Source organism: Ursus americanus, chromosome 17 (assembly GCF_024610735.1).
Source record: "Ursus americanus isolate L20-20 chromosome 17, mUrsAme1.1.p, whole genome shotgun sequence".
NCBI lineage: Eukaryota > Metazoa > Chordata > Mammalia > Carnivora > Ursidae > Ursus > Ursus americanus.
The window spans coordinates 43,492,299-43,506,798 of NC_142143.1; the positions used below are offsets into that span (position 1 = coordinate 43,492,299).

At 37.4% G+C, this 14,500-nt stretch overlaps 1 protein-coding gene across 1 annotated transcript in view; it reads right to left on the bottom strand.

Annotated features, from left to right (window-relative positions):
* Positions 1 to 14,500, bottom strand: part of TPH2 (tryptophan hydroxylase 2) — a 318,850-nt gene that overhangs the window by 155,791 nt on the left and 148,559 nt on the right. The window contains exon 11 of the transcript XR_015727189.1: positions 433 to 558. The gene's annotated coding sequence lies outside the window, so the exon portion shown is untranslated. The remainder of the gene's footprint in view (positions 1 to 432; positions 559 to 14,500) is intronic.

Here is a 14,500-nt window from a genome sequence, read left to right on the forward strand (position 1 = left end):
CAGGACTTCTGTTAGAACTCTTGGGAAGCATGCTCTTTTCTCCCACGGTATTAAATGAACAGAATGTGAGCAAGTGGCTACTACTGTTATCTTGCCAATACTCAGAATGAGCTAGCCCCCAAAACGGCACCAAAACAGAGGAAAGCCAAGCAGAGAGACGGGGAGAAAATGGGTCTTAGTGACAATATTGAGGCTCTGATTTCTACTCCAGAACCCTCTTCAGAACTTCTTTTATTACATAAGCAAATAAAATTCTCTTTTGACTTAAACAAGTTTAAGTTGGGTTACTATCACCCACGACTGAAAGTGTCCTAACCAATACAAAAAAAAAGAGGATGAAGAGGATGTAGGAGTACCTCGGGAAAGCAGAATAGAGGACTGGATAGGAGAGTGATTACCAACATTTCAGAGAAAGAATGAAGACTGACTTACTGTGTGCTTGCTTGCATGCCTTCTCTGGCAGTGGACCCAGAAACTTGCCTCACCCTTCAACAGGTAGAGTCAGCAGCACTGGTCTCAGAATTTGACGAAGACACATCAGGATTCCACTGAAGTGATCTTCATTACCGAGGAAGAAACAAGAGCATTGTTTTTAGAGGTTATCTTGTAGCAGCAAAATAAAAAAGAAGCATCTTTGTGCTTACAGAGAATAAGAAAGAAAGACAATAGCACATGATGACCCAAAATATCAGACAAGATCCTCTGGGTACAAATATTTAAGGTCCAAATGCTGGATTAAAGAAACAAGTATTTCACTAAGTGTATTAGAGTTCTCCAGAGTAACAGAGCCAATAGGATACATATCAATCCATACTCCATATATGTATATGGAGAAAGAGAGAGAGAGAGAGAGGTAAAGAGAGGTCTATTTTAAGGAATTGGCTCACTGAATGGTGACTGGCAAGTTTAAAATCTACAGGGTGGGCCATCGCCTGAGACCATATGAGGAGCCATAGAGACCCATGAGTAGCGAGTATTGATGTTTAAGTCCAAAGGCCATATGCCAGCAAAGTTTACTCTTGCTTGAGGGAAGTCAGTCTTTTGTTCTATTCGGACCACCAACTGATTAGATGAGGCCCACCCATGTCACAGAGGGGAATCTGCTCAAACTCCATGGATTTAAGTATTAATTCCATCTAAAACATCTTCACAAGAACATCCAGAATAATGTTTGACCACATGTCTGGCACTATTTCCAGCCAAGTTGACACATAAAATTAACTATCACACTAAATATAGGAACAACAGTCTTAGCAAATTTCTCCATGTAATCAACTAAACTTTTCCAGCTTACAAAATCAGATCTATAGAAAAATATCCTCCCAGTGTGCTATCATTGATTTCAAAGTCTGAAATACCCAGGAAGCACAGTTGAATATGACAGGAAGAACACTGCCCTGGGAGTAAGAAAGCCTAAGTTCTAGTTACAGGTCTGGTGCTAATTTAACCAAGTCATCTCACCACACTATATTTCAGTTTCCTTATCTCTAAGGTGAAGGGTGGGGGTAGATCTAGTGACCCCGCCCCCAAAGTACCTTCTAACATTCATTTACACCATGTTTCTAATCTTCTCTCTGATCAAAGACCACCAACCTCACTCCTTCCTAGAATCTCTAGTCTCTAGTATTTATTTCAAATGCCCGATTGGATAATGTCCTCTTTTGTAGTTCCAACCTTTATGCTATTTAAATAAAAGTGGGACATGTGCTGCTGAGAATAGCAATGACGGGGGTCCGTGGGTGTTGGCAGCATCCTAGCCAAGGTGACGCTGAATTGTTAAAGGCAGCCCACACTACAAGGTTTTCTCAGCTATATCAGGTGAAAGTGTTTCCAGTGGAAAACAAATTTGATCTAAAAGACAAAGATGATGACAAAAACATATAGCCCTTCCATTGGAGTTGGTATATTCTTCAGAAATTTCTGCTGAGAAGGGGGAAAGGTGTTTCAAGATGATCAAGAAAAGTTTGAAAGCACACCTGAGGAAAGAGGACTTGAGTTAAAGCCAAGAGTAACCCACTTCAAATAGCATTTTCACTATTCCTGGCAACCCAGAAATGCTCTTTTAGCCTCTGTAATACCTATAATAGCACATTTATGTTTAGTATCTAAGATGTGATAAAAATAATTAAGAGAGTTACAGTATTGATGGGAATGAAAAATGGTGTAGCTGCTATGAAAAACAGAATGAAGATTCTTAAGGATATTAAAATAGAACTATCATTTGATCCAGTAATCCCACTTCTGGGTATTTATCAAAAAGAATTGGAATCAGGATCTCAAAGTGATATTAGCACCCCAATGTTCATTGCGGCACTACTCACAACAATAAGACATGGAAGGAACCTAAATGTCAATCAACAGATGAATGAATAATGAAAACGCTGTATATACATACAATGAAATACTATTCAGCCTTAAAAAAGGAAATCCTGCAACATGTGACAACACAGATGAACCCTGAAAACATGATGCTAAGCAAAATAAGTCGATCACAGAAAAACAAATCTTGCATTATTCCACTCATACGAGGTATCTAAAACTATTAAACTCATATAATCAGAAAGTAGAATAGTGGTTACCAGGGACTGGTGAGAAGAGGAAATAGGGAATTGCTAACCAATGGCACAAATTTTCAATTATGCAAGATGAATAAGTTCTAGACATCTATTATATAATAGCATGCTTATAGTTAATAATATTGTATTGTACGCTTAAAATTGTTAAGCAGATAGATCTCATATTAAGTGTTCTCACCACAATAAAAGAAATTTTTTTTAAAGATAAGAAAGTTGAAAGAGACATATGTTCTAAGGGACATACATTCTAAGGGGGAAAAAACAATGTAAAAAGTAGCAAATAGGAATTATAAAGAAGATGGGACAAGAGATTATAAAGGAGAAAGTGTGGATCATTAAAGACCACTCTGAATTAAAAATATTTTATGGTTGTTCCAGTGATCTTACTTGACTTCAGGTTCTCCATGCAAAAGGATCACGTTCTTTGTGTTTCTCTCTTCACTTGGTACCTTGCCTCACACATGATAGGAGCTTGACATGTTTGTTGGAGAACAAAGAGATAAAGGAATGCCACTCCAAGTCACAGCTATCACTGTGGGTTAAAATTTTAGTCTGTCAATATTTCTAATTCAGATAAAGTCTTTCAGAAATCTTGTAGTTCATGATTAAGAAATGTTTTAAGTACATAACCTTCCAACTTGATGGAGATCTTTCACTGAAATATTGAGAGAAGTAGAATGCAAAAAGGATAAAATATTGAAAACATGTTCCTGCCACAGTTTGGTTCACTGTAATGATATGCCTTGCTTTTATCTGCAATATGAAATAAATGTAGCAAAACTTCACAACATAAGAATGATTTCCAGTTTTCAACAAAGTAGTGAGAAGTTCAGAACAAATAAGTGCTGACGGCTCCCACTCCCAAAACCTAATCTCTTTCTCACAGGAGAAATGCGCATGTTGACAGATTTCAGAGCCACGACTACACATACACTGTAAGAAAGCTCTGGGGAGCCAGATGGTGGTCAGGTCCCACAGTAAAAAAGAGTAGTGTGCTGGAGACAGAGCAGGCTTGAGGCCACAGTTCAAAATAGGTTAGGAGAGCTTTCTATTAATTCTTTTTCTCTCCCCCACATTGCCCTGGGAGAATATTGACCACCATTTCACTACAGTAATTCAGATACAGATGTTAAAGAAGTGATATCAGGGTAGCCCTGGAACGCAGCTGGGATGAAGGGCCTAAAGCAATGAGACCTAACGGAAGGGCTGGCCCTGAATATTCCCTTCCCTCCTTCCCCTGCCCACTCCTTGGGCCAGGAAATTACATTTAAAAGGTGCTATTCCCTGAATGGAGCAAGGTACGGTAACACCTGAAGCAGAGAACATTGGAATGGGCAGAACCCAAAGTCTCGCCCCATGCACTGAAATCTTAAAAGTACCTAAAGGAGCCCAAACCAAGGCCTGAACTTATGCCCATCCCCCCTGTTGACATTACAAGTCAAAGGAGCTGGTAGCCATAAAGAAGTAAAAGATACATCCAGAAAGTATTACGAGAAATCTGAGGAGAACACACATTCCAAAAGAAATACTATACTAAAATATGCTAAACTATACTAAACCTAAACCAACTCTATAATTTTTTAAAAAAGAAAAATTAACAAAACTCACAGGAAAAGAAAAAATAAAGTATCAAACAGATAAGTTTTAAAAACCCATACCTAGTGAAGTTATACTGAAATATTTCTAATATTTTAAAATCTTTACAGTAAAAAAGCAGATAACTTACATGTAAGAGGAATCAAACGGATATCAAATTTATCAACAGCATTAATACATGAAGATACTGTAGTAAAAATCTTCAGAATGTTGAAGAAAAAGTGTTTTGAAGCTGAGATCTTATATCCAGTTAAATTATCACCTAAATGCAATGATGAGATAAAGATCAAAGATTTATGAAGCTACAAAAATTTGCCAGACAAAGACTTTGAAAGAACTCTTGAAAAACATACTATAACAGAATAAGGAATAAATCTGGAAGAAAAAAAGCAAGATGTGAGAAGTAAGGATGAGGTAAAACTTAATTTATTATTTTAAGAAATAACCAGAAATATATGTGCACAAAAATCTAAAACTAAAATTCTAAACAATAATAAGATGTTAATGAAGTTTGAGGGGAGATACCAGAGGGAAGTGAGAGAAATTAGAATGTACTAAGGTTCTTGTCTTATTCAATGAAAAAACATAGATATTGATAAGTTCTCTGATGAAAAAAATAAGCACAAGTATAAATTTTACTAATTTGGAAATAAACACCATAAGGATAAAAATAAAATATATAGCTTTCAACACTGAAAAAAATTTTTCTCATTTACATAGAGTATATAAAAGCAGAAAAAATAAATGAAAAGGAAAAAGTGTAAATAGAATACAAAAAAATAAGATAACAGAAATAAATCTTAACAAAATTAATTACAATGAATATAAATGGATCAAACTTATCAATCAAAAGACAGAAAATCGCAGAGTGAATATTAAAAGCCAGGGAGAGCAATAAAGAAGGTATACAAAAGTGTTGATAATGGAATGGAAAAAATATACCAGGAAAATAAGAAATAAAGCCAGGTTATAGAACTTATAGTGAAAAACACCATAAGGGAAAAAGAGGAACGTCATATATTGGTAAAAGGAACATTATATCAGTCATGAACAGATGTATGCATAAAGCCTTGAAATATACATATTCTTTAACTTACTGAAAAATTAGAAGAGATAAATAGCTAAATCAACAATTGTAGGTGAAGATTTTAACATGTTCATCTCAGAAACTGCTAGATCAACAGACAAAAATAAACCAAACGGAAAATGTGTAAATCCCACAATAAGCTTGATCACATAAAACATAACCAGTAACACAGATTGCATATAATTTTCCAAACCCACAGGAACACTCACAAGAATTCATATTTTAGTACATTTTTCAAAACTTAATACATTTACTAAGTTGGCATTTTGTCTGTAATCCAATGTTGCAGACGCTCTCTTGAGAATTTCATAATCTCTTTTTAAGAGATGGCTTTTAAGAATGCAGGCTAAAAGTCAACACGCTTACATGCTGCTTTACGACTTACTTGTCTTACTGCTTATTCCTTCCGGTCTTTTTTTTTTTTTTTAATTTTATTCGTTCTGTTTTAAATTAGGAGATAGCTCCTCTGAGTAAACTGTATTTCCCCAGGTATGACAGCCTCCTTCCTTGGAATGGATAATACAATCTGAAACACATTCTCCTGAATACCTCTGATGCTAGCAAATTATTATCTTTATTGTTATCAAAAGTTACTTAGCACCACATCCCATAAAGAAGGTGGATATTTTGAGTCACATGTAAGTTGTGACTTTAAAAGAATCATAGTAACTGTAGAATGAGTATCATTTGTATCCTTTTGCCCTTCTTCCAACAAAAGTCTCCTATGTTGACTCTTAACCTCCTCCCCCACTCTTAGTTCAGACACATGGGGTGGAACGAAGACTCCATGGGGAAGCACATGCCCCAGAATTAACCAGAAACCACGTTGCATTCCCTTGTCCTCAGAGACGGTTTCACTGTCAGCATGCAGTCTACATCTCTGTAAACTTCTCTGGTAGCTACCAGAAATGATGTTCACTGCTTCCAATGGATTTCAGCCTGAAAGGATGCTACAGTCACTTTTGTTACTACACAGGAGAAGCCTATCTGAGAATGGAACCAACACAAAGAAGCAGGGCCCAGGGACAAGGAGACAAGTAAGATCCTGATCACACTATTTGAGTTTCTCTGTCCACCTGTGTTTGAAGATAGACCTCCCTGCTAAACATTCCAGTTACATGGACCAATAAATTCTCTTTTTGCTTAAGTCATTTGAGTGGAGTTTTCTGTAACTTTCAACCAAAAGTTTTGATAATGTGACTTGCTTATATAGCTCATACATTTGCTTTTAAGGCAATTCCAGAAGCAAAAGTACTTCAAACCATGACAATATAATTGAAATGAAATCTCCTAAAGTGATTACAGTGGAAAAGAAAAATTCAGATGCATAGATTCTTAAATATTTGGTAAATGTCAGTCTGCTTAATTTTAATTCATGCTTTAACTATTCTAAAGTTAGATATTCTTCTTGCTGCAAACCGGATCACACGCCCATCCTTGTAATATGGTGATTAGGCAGTGTTACCAGAAGAGAAGAATCAAATGGGTACTAAGCAGATAAAAGTAACAGATATTCATTATAGTTACCTTTGAACAAACATGAGCATTTTATAGGAAAGCATTTTAATTTTTCATGATTTACCAGATTTTAAAAATTTTTTAAAGAGGGTTTGTGCTTTATATTAAAGATATTAGCCTAGAATCCATAGACTATTATAGGATTCAGATTGTCCATAAATCCTTTGATAAAAAAAGAAAATTTGTGCGCATGACCATATGGAGATTTGGGAGAAGGAAATCTATAGCTTTTCTTGGATTCTCAGAAGAGTCCATAGTGCAAGAAAGGGTCAGAAATAACTACTGTCTTATAGATGGTTTTGATATCTAATGAACATTTCCAAGAGAAATATATCCAACTTTTGAAATGACTCAAGACAGAACATGCCCAGTACACCTATATGTGGTTATCTCTGGTGACGGGATAAGAGCCAGTTTTTTTCTTTGAAATTTTCTGCATTTCCAACATTATCTATGATGAATATGAATTATGTCAGTAAGATAAAAAGTTAATTTAAGGAAAAAAGGTCTACTTATATCCCTGGGTCTACCATAAAATTCCCAGGTCAAACATAGCAGTTAAGCCATTTCAATATTTAAATCAATGGGCAATACCAGAACAAGGCATCAAAATTCAAAAGGCATAAAAACTCACTCAAGTAATCAGGAAATCCCATATTCTCTGAACTAAAATTTTGCAATTGTCTCTTAAACTCACTAATTGCCCAAACATTCAAGATATAAAAAAAAAAGAAAAGAAAAAGTATGGAAAATGTGAACCACCACTCTTAAATCAATCCTACTATCAAGTTCTATTCTCATTCAAATGCTCCCCCAAGAGCTTTAAAAATTCAGTGGTGAACAGTGTCTTCCAATAAAGTGCACCACTGCGTTCAGTGCCAAAAGATTAATAAAACTTAACAAAGATAATTACTTAAAAGTAGTCTCCACTGGGTGAGTCAGGGTGAGAAAAGATTCATTCCTGCTAGTAATAATTATCCCTGGGTAAATTATTTCTTAACTATGCTCTCCCAAAGGTGCCTTCTGCCAGAGAGCTCTTACAGGGAAACCAATAGGCTGCTAGGGTTTATTTTAAGGTCATAATCCACTTGCCAGCCTATGTCAACCTAACAGTCTTCTTCTCTATCACTATTCCTTTCAAACCTTTCTAGAATATATTCTTCATTTATTTCTTCCCCCAACGAAAAATTACAACAATAATAACAGGTAACACTAATGGAGTACTTAGTATAATGTCCGGCATATAGCAAGTGCTTTATGGTCACCCATTCCTTTATTCATTATTTTAGTTACTCCACAAATATTTACTGAGTACCCTCCACTTGCCAAGCACCATGCTAGGTTCTTAGTATACATTAGTGATGAAAGCAGATAAAGACCCTGCTCATATGGAATTTTGTATTGCATAGAGAAATGGGCAATAAAAAATAAACATAATTAGCAAATTGTATAGTATTTAGGGAGGTGATAATAAAAAGTAAAGCAGGACTAAGAAATTGGGAGTGCCACAGTGGGGCTGGAACACAGTACATTGCTAAGAGGTGGGGTTAGCACAGTTTCATTAAGAAGGTAAGATTTGAAAAAGGATTTGAAGGGAAGGAAGTTAGCTAAGAAAACACTTGAAGGAGGAATATTCTAGGCAGAGAAAATTGTTAGTACAAAAGCTTTACAGCTTAAATGGCCTGTTCAAGGAATAAGGAGGCTGCACAGACCGCCGCAGGTGAGAAAGGAAAAGAACGATGGGTGGTGAGGCCAGAGAGGTAAGGAAAGTGCAGAGTATGTACAGCCTTGCAGGTCTTTGTAAAAACTTTAATTTTTTGAGAGAAATGGAATCCACTCATCAGCATTAGAACAGTGATATGACCTTACATTTTTAAAGAACTCTCTAGCAAAACTCAAGCGATGTTGAGAAAAGACTATAGAAGGCAATGCTAGAATCATTGTAGGAGGTGAACTCAGATAGAGATGGTAGCCACTGGCAGGAAGTAGCTAGATTCAGGATATTCTTTGTAGGCCTGAGGTGTGTGTGAGGTCTGAGAGAAACAAGGATGACTTCAGAAGGTTTGGCCTTGGGAAGTAGATCAATTTGCCATCAGTGGGATGGAGAGGGCTGTGGGTGTGAGGTCTGAGAGAAACAAGGATGACTTCAGAAGGTTTGGCCTTGGGAAGTAGATCAATTTGCCATCAGTGGGATGGAGAGGGCTGTGGGTAAAGCAGGTTTGAGGGCGAAGTTCAAGATTTCAGTTTTGGACATGTTGAGTTGGGGATGTATATTAGCTCTCTAAATGGAGATGTCTAATAAGCAGGTGTATATATAGGTCTGAAGTTTGGAAGACAGTTCTGGATTAGAGATAAAGATTTACAAGTCATCAGCATATGGATGATATTTAAAACCAGGCTGGCTGATGGGGATGGCACAGGATGGGAGAAGAGGAGAGGAGGGAAAATAAAGCAAAATGAGGTCTGAGCCCTAAGATACTCCAACATTAAAAGCCCAGGAAGACAAGAAAAAAAATAGTGAGGATGAGAGATCGGTGAAGTGGGAGAAAAGCACCATAGCATTTAATTCATAGAGCAACTAGGTACTATTATTATTTCCATTTTACAGATGAGAAAATCAAGGCATAGCAAAGTTATGCCACCCCAGGTCTCAGCTTTAATAGCATGGATTTGATTCAGATTTGCCTGACTCCATAGTTCATATTCCAGTCCAGAATGCTAAATTGCTACCTACCTAGTCTTCAAAGCATGTCTCTCCCCTAAAAATATTGCCTTCTTTATCTACCAAATCCTCATTTTCCTACAGCACATGTATTTCAAGGTTAAATATTTAGAGATCACTCTCCCTTCTCCCATTGTTTCTTACCAATCTTCTCTACCCTTTCCACCCTTGTCTTTTAAAAAAATGTGCCTTCACATCTTCAAGGTTCATCTGATTCCCCTGTAAATCCTTGCAGCCTTTCTTATTATTATGCTCTACTGACCTCCAGATCACTTCTCCAGATTCATTGAAGACTTTCAAAGTTAATTCCCATCAATGTGGATGACTGTCCAACAGCTAAGACTTGAGTCAGTCTAAGCAACCACGATTGTGATGCTCTCTTCTGCAAAAACAGCCTCTTGGACTTTCACATAGCTCACTCCCACATTCCTACCAAATGTGATGATCAACTTCTTCAAGACCTCCAACAACCCCCATTTCCTTCTTCTCTTTAGACACCTACTTGACCTCACTTCCCCAAGAAATTCAACCCTTGTAGCAGCTCTACAGTCCTCTTCCGCTCTTAGCACCTCAGCTGCTAAGGATTGCTGAGGCAATCACCCCCAAAATTAATTTGACTGCATCTGTTCCTATTCCTCCTTCCTTTCTTCATGTCTCAGAGGAATAGGTACCACTTTTCTGGTCTAAGATTAATCCCTCTGTCTGCTTATGCTTTGAACCCCATTATTGAATAAACAGGATCTAGTGTCGTAAGACAAGTTTGTGTACATGGACTTTTTTTTCTGGCACTCTTTGGATTTAGAGGGCTTTCTCCTCTCTCTCTCCACTAGAATCCTACTGTTCTTTACAAACTTAGCTCAAAAATTCCCTGACTCTATGATCACCCCTAGCTGGAACATATCTCTCTTTTTGAATTTCCAACACATTTTTTGGTATCATTTTTAGGTCACTTATCTCATAATATACTGTATTAGAGTTTGTCCTTCATTTCTTTGTGCCTTTAACACATACTTTCATGTAGCACTTCCAATATCCTAGACACTGTTCTAACTAACTTATTTAGCAATATCAACAATTACAAATATTTTGTCATTCAAATATCTGTGTATACTTTGCTATATTGTATTATAAAGACCTTGAAGGCAAAATTCAGAATGCTCTCTCTTGTCTTCTTGCTATTATACTCTCCTAGACGGGGTGGGCACATTGCACATCATAGGCATTCAATATGTTTTCCAAATATGCAAATGCATAGAAATAATTTGGACATCCTCCAATCTTCATACAAATGCCAAAATTCCATATCCTCTCTTATTGTATAAAGTGAAAACACATCTTACATGAATTTTTAGTTATGGTGGGGAAAAAAATCAATATAGTCAGATGTACCTTTGAAAATGTCTTAGAAAGCTGCCATGCTGTTGAGGTCCTCCATGCTGTATTTCAGTAAGTCTAGGAAACCTGGTGTTCCCTCCAGTGTTGCAAGAGATACCTGTTTACTCCACTGAATGCTAAATGAGGTTAATTGGTTCATGTCTTGGAAGACAGTGATGTAGCTTTAAATCCTAGGATCACTATCAACTGGTGAGATGTTCACACGCTGAGAGGCAGGTGGGAACTGGAAATTGAAATCAACTGACAGACCTACAGATTCCTATTTCCACAGCATATGCTTATCAAGTGTATGCGGTAAACTTGCCCAAATTTCTCACGCTACCATATCTCATTGACTCTGAAGACATTAACTACAAGACATGTAATTTTATTTACCATGAAGAGATTTTAAATACCACCTATCAGGGGCGCCTGGGTGGCACAGCGGTTAAGCGTCTGCCTTCAGCTCAGGGCGTGATCCCGGCGTTACGGGATCGAGTCCCACATCAGGCTCTTCTGCTATGAGCCTGCTTCTTCCTCTCCCACTCCCCCTGCTTGTGTTCCCTCTCTCGCTGGCTGTCTCTCTCTGTCGAATAAATAAATAAAATCTTTAAAAAATAAATAAATAAATAAATACCACCTATCAAATTAGGTAATGCCATCAACCAGAATAAGAAGAATCCTGATTTTAGAAAGGTTAAAATGTGTATCTTAGAATCAGTAAGTACAGTATTAACACTTTGAAACCAACTTGTAGGGACGCCTGGGTGGCTCAGTCGGTTGAGTGTCTGCCTTCAGCTCAGGTCATGATCCCAGGGTCCTGGGATCAAGTCCTATATTGGGCTCCCTGCTCAGCAGGGAGTCTGCTTCTCCTTCTCCCTCTGCCCCTCCCCCTTCTCATTCTCTCTCTCTGAAAATTAATCTTAAAAAAAAAAAACCAACCTGTAAGAGCCTCAAGAGCAAGGATATTCATTTGTGTACCCTATAGAACCTAGTCTATAGTAGACAATAATCTTTTGTTGAATTTAATCAAATATATGTAAAAGCCAGTTAAAAGTTTTTCCATATGTTAAGGACCCTCTCTCAATCTATGAAGAATCATAATGAATCAGTATCTCATAAGATCACCAGATTAAAATTAGGTCAGAGGAAATTTCAATCAAGCACATAAGCAGATTCCTCTTTATTAGAACTACAAAACCCAAAGCATAAAGCATTTTGACAGTAATACTCATTTATAAGCAAGTGTAATCTCATTAAGATAAACCCTAAAAATGGTCTGGGAGAGGAGGCAACAGGTTCCCTGAGAGTCGTAGGTAGAACCAGGAAGGTAAGCAATTGACAAATTAACCATGTTTACTATTTATATATGAACTTCTGGGTTGGGGTTCATTACTGCCTCTTTCCTTGTATTTCCACTGCCAATATCCACCATTGTCCACTCCCTTACTAGATAACTTCCACCTCCCACGCCATTCCCCTGGGCCCAACTAAGGAAAAAAATGCTACCAGAAGTTAATCAGAGCTAACTGAACCTGGATCCATTTCAGAAGGGGACAGGATTGCTACAGCGAAAGTAGAGACCTTAATTCTCAGTGTGTGGCTGGGTGAGTCAGATGGGTCTGTCCTGCAGGTCTACCATCAGGTCAGAGAGAACTGGGAAATCTGCTCTTAGGTTTCCAGCCCTAAGTCTTACGCTCTAGCATTTGTTAGGCAGAACCATCAGTCAACTACTTAGACATTATTTTCTATTTAAATAGAGCTCTCAGTGTCTATCCTCCCTCTTTTGGTAGCCCTAGGAAAGAGAATAATAAAAACTCCACCCAAAACTCTTAAAGTGAACCTCCTCTCCCCATCCCCACAGCCACCCCACTGCTCTGGCATTGCCACGTAATTCCAACCATCTGGGTCACATCCATCTAATCTTAGTCCCCAGCCCACATCCTTTCCCCTCACACCCAACTACCACGCAGGAAGACTAGAACAATTCCTGGCCCTGTTATAACAAAAAGTCAGTGAGAAACAAGCCTCATGCATCTAAGCCACTTAACAACTTCACAAGAAACTTCATTCATTCATGGATGGATGGATGGATGGACAGATGATAGTATAAATTTGTTGTGAAACATGCAATAAGATAGAAAAAAAACAAAGAAAACATAGAGAACCATTCAGAAAGTATGTCCTCATCTTCGGTGAGTAAAGATTTATGTGAAACATTATTGTTCTTTCTTAGATTTTCTTGGCAATTTTGCTACATTGTTAACTCGGTATCATCTGCTCAGATAAAATTTAAATAGAGTATGTTATGTCACTTTATAGACACAGAGGACTTCACTTTCCCTAGGATCCCAGACTTCTAGAAATGAAAAGGACATTAGTGGTCATTAAATTCACTCCAAACATATTCTGGATGAGGATCAATGGATTGTCCATGACTTGCCTTAATGCATTTAGCAACTGATTAAGAACCAGTGCACTAGGGGCGCCTGGGTGGCACAGCGGTTAAGCATCTGCCTTCGGCTCAGGGCGTGATCCCGGCGTTATGGGATCGAGCCCCACATCAGGCTCCTCCGCTATGACCCTGCTTCTTCCTCTCCCACTCCCCCTGCTTGTGTTCCCTCTCTCGCTGGCTGTCTCTACCTCTGTCAAATAAATAAATAAAATCTTTTAAAAAAAAAAGTGCACTAGGCAAATACGCTTTTATTAAGGAACCCCAGCCAGAGAGTCTGATCAGAGTTAATAGAAGGACAAAAAGAATTTTTACTCTTTCAATATTTGTGTGGGGGGAGGATGTATTAGGGGAGAATGAAAAAAAGTACAGAATACAGACAAATGGAATGTTAGCAGGGACACTTGAAATACTGCCCAAAGAAACATTATAGAAGACTGGGAAGCCCGCATAGTTATTGTTTAATAAAACCAGTTTGATATTTCAATATAAAAGCAAGAACAGGTGAAAACTGAGTAAGCATCTCACTTAAAACCATTCTTAAATTCCACTTTTCAAGGCTCATCAGAATATCAAAGAAATAGCACATTCTTTTCACTGATAAACTATCAGATATTCTTTCACCGCCATCATTGATTTATTCTAAAAGCCCATAAGTATTCTGACAACTTTATCAGGTATGTAACCATATTCTGCATTTTTGCATGCATACATTCAAATATCTACCTAAATATACAAATTATTGTCGCAATTTTGTGTTTCAAAAACTAAATAACTAATGTAGTGATGCAAATTTTAGTGCTTTTAAAAAAAGCCTGCTGTGTTTCTTTGGACATCTGTACAAATAACACGGGCTTATCAAAAAAAAATTTTTTTTAATCCCTCAGGTACACTCCTCTTAAGAGAATCAACTTAATTTCATTTGACATTGTCCTTTCCAGAACTGCAAATTCAATGAACGCAGCAGGGCCTGATCTTGGTTTTTAACAGATGGCCTCAACAATATGACAGTAATAGCATCTGACATGTGTTGTTTCAATGATCTCCTTTACTCTTGGAAAAGTATGGAAGCGTTAGATCCCGTGTGTTCCTTCAGATTGTTATTTCTGGCACGCTCCTCTTGGCATATGTTATGATGAACCATTCATAACAAATTAAATTTTCATTAAGGTAAA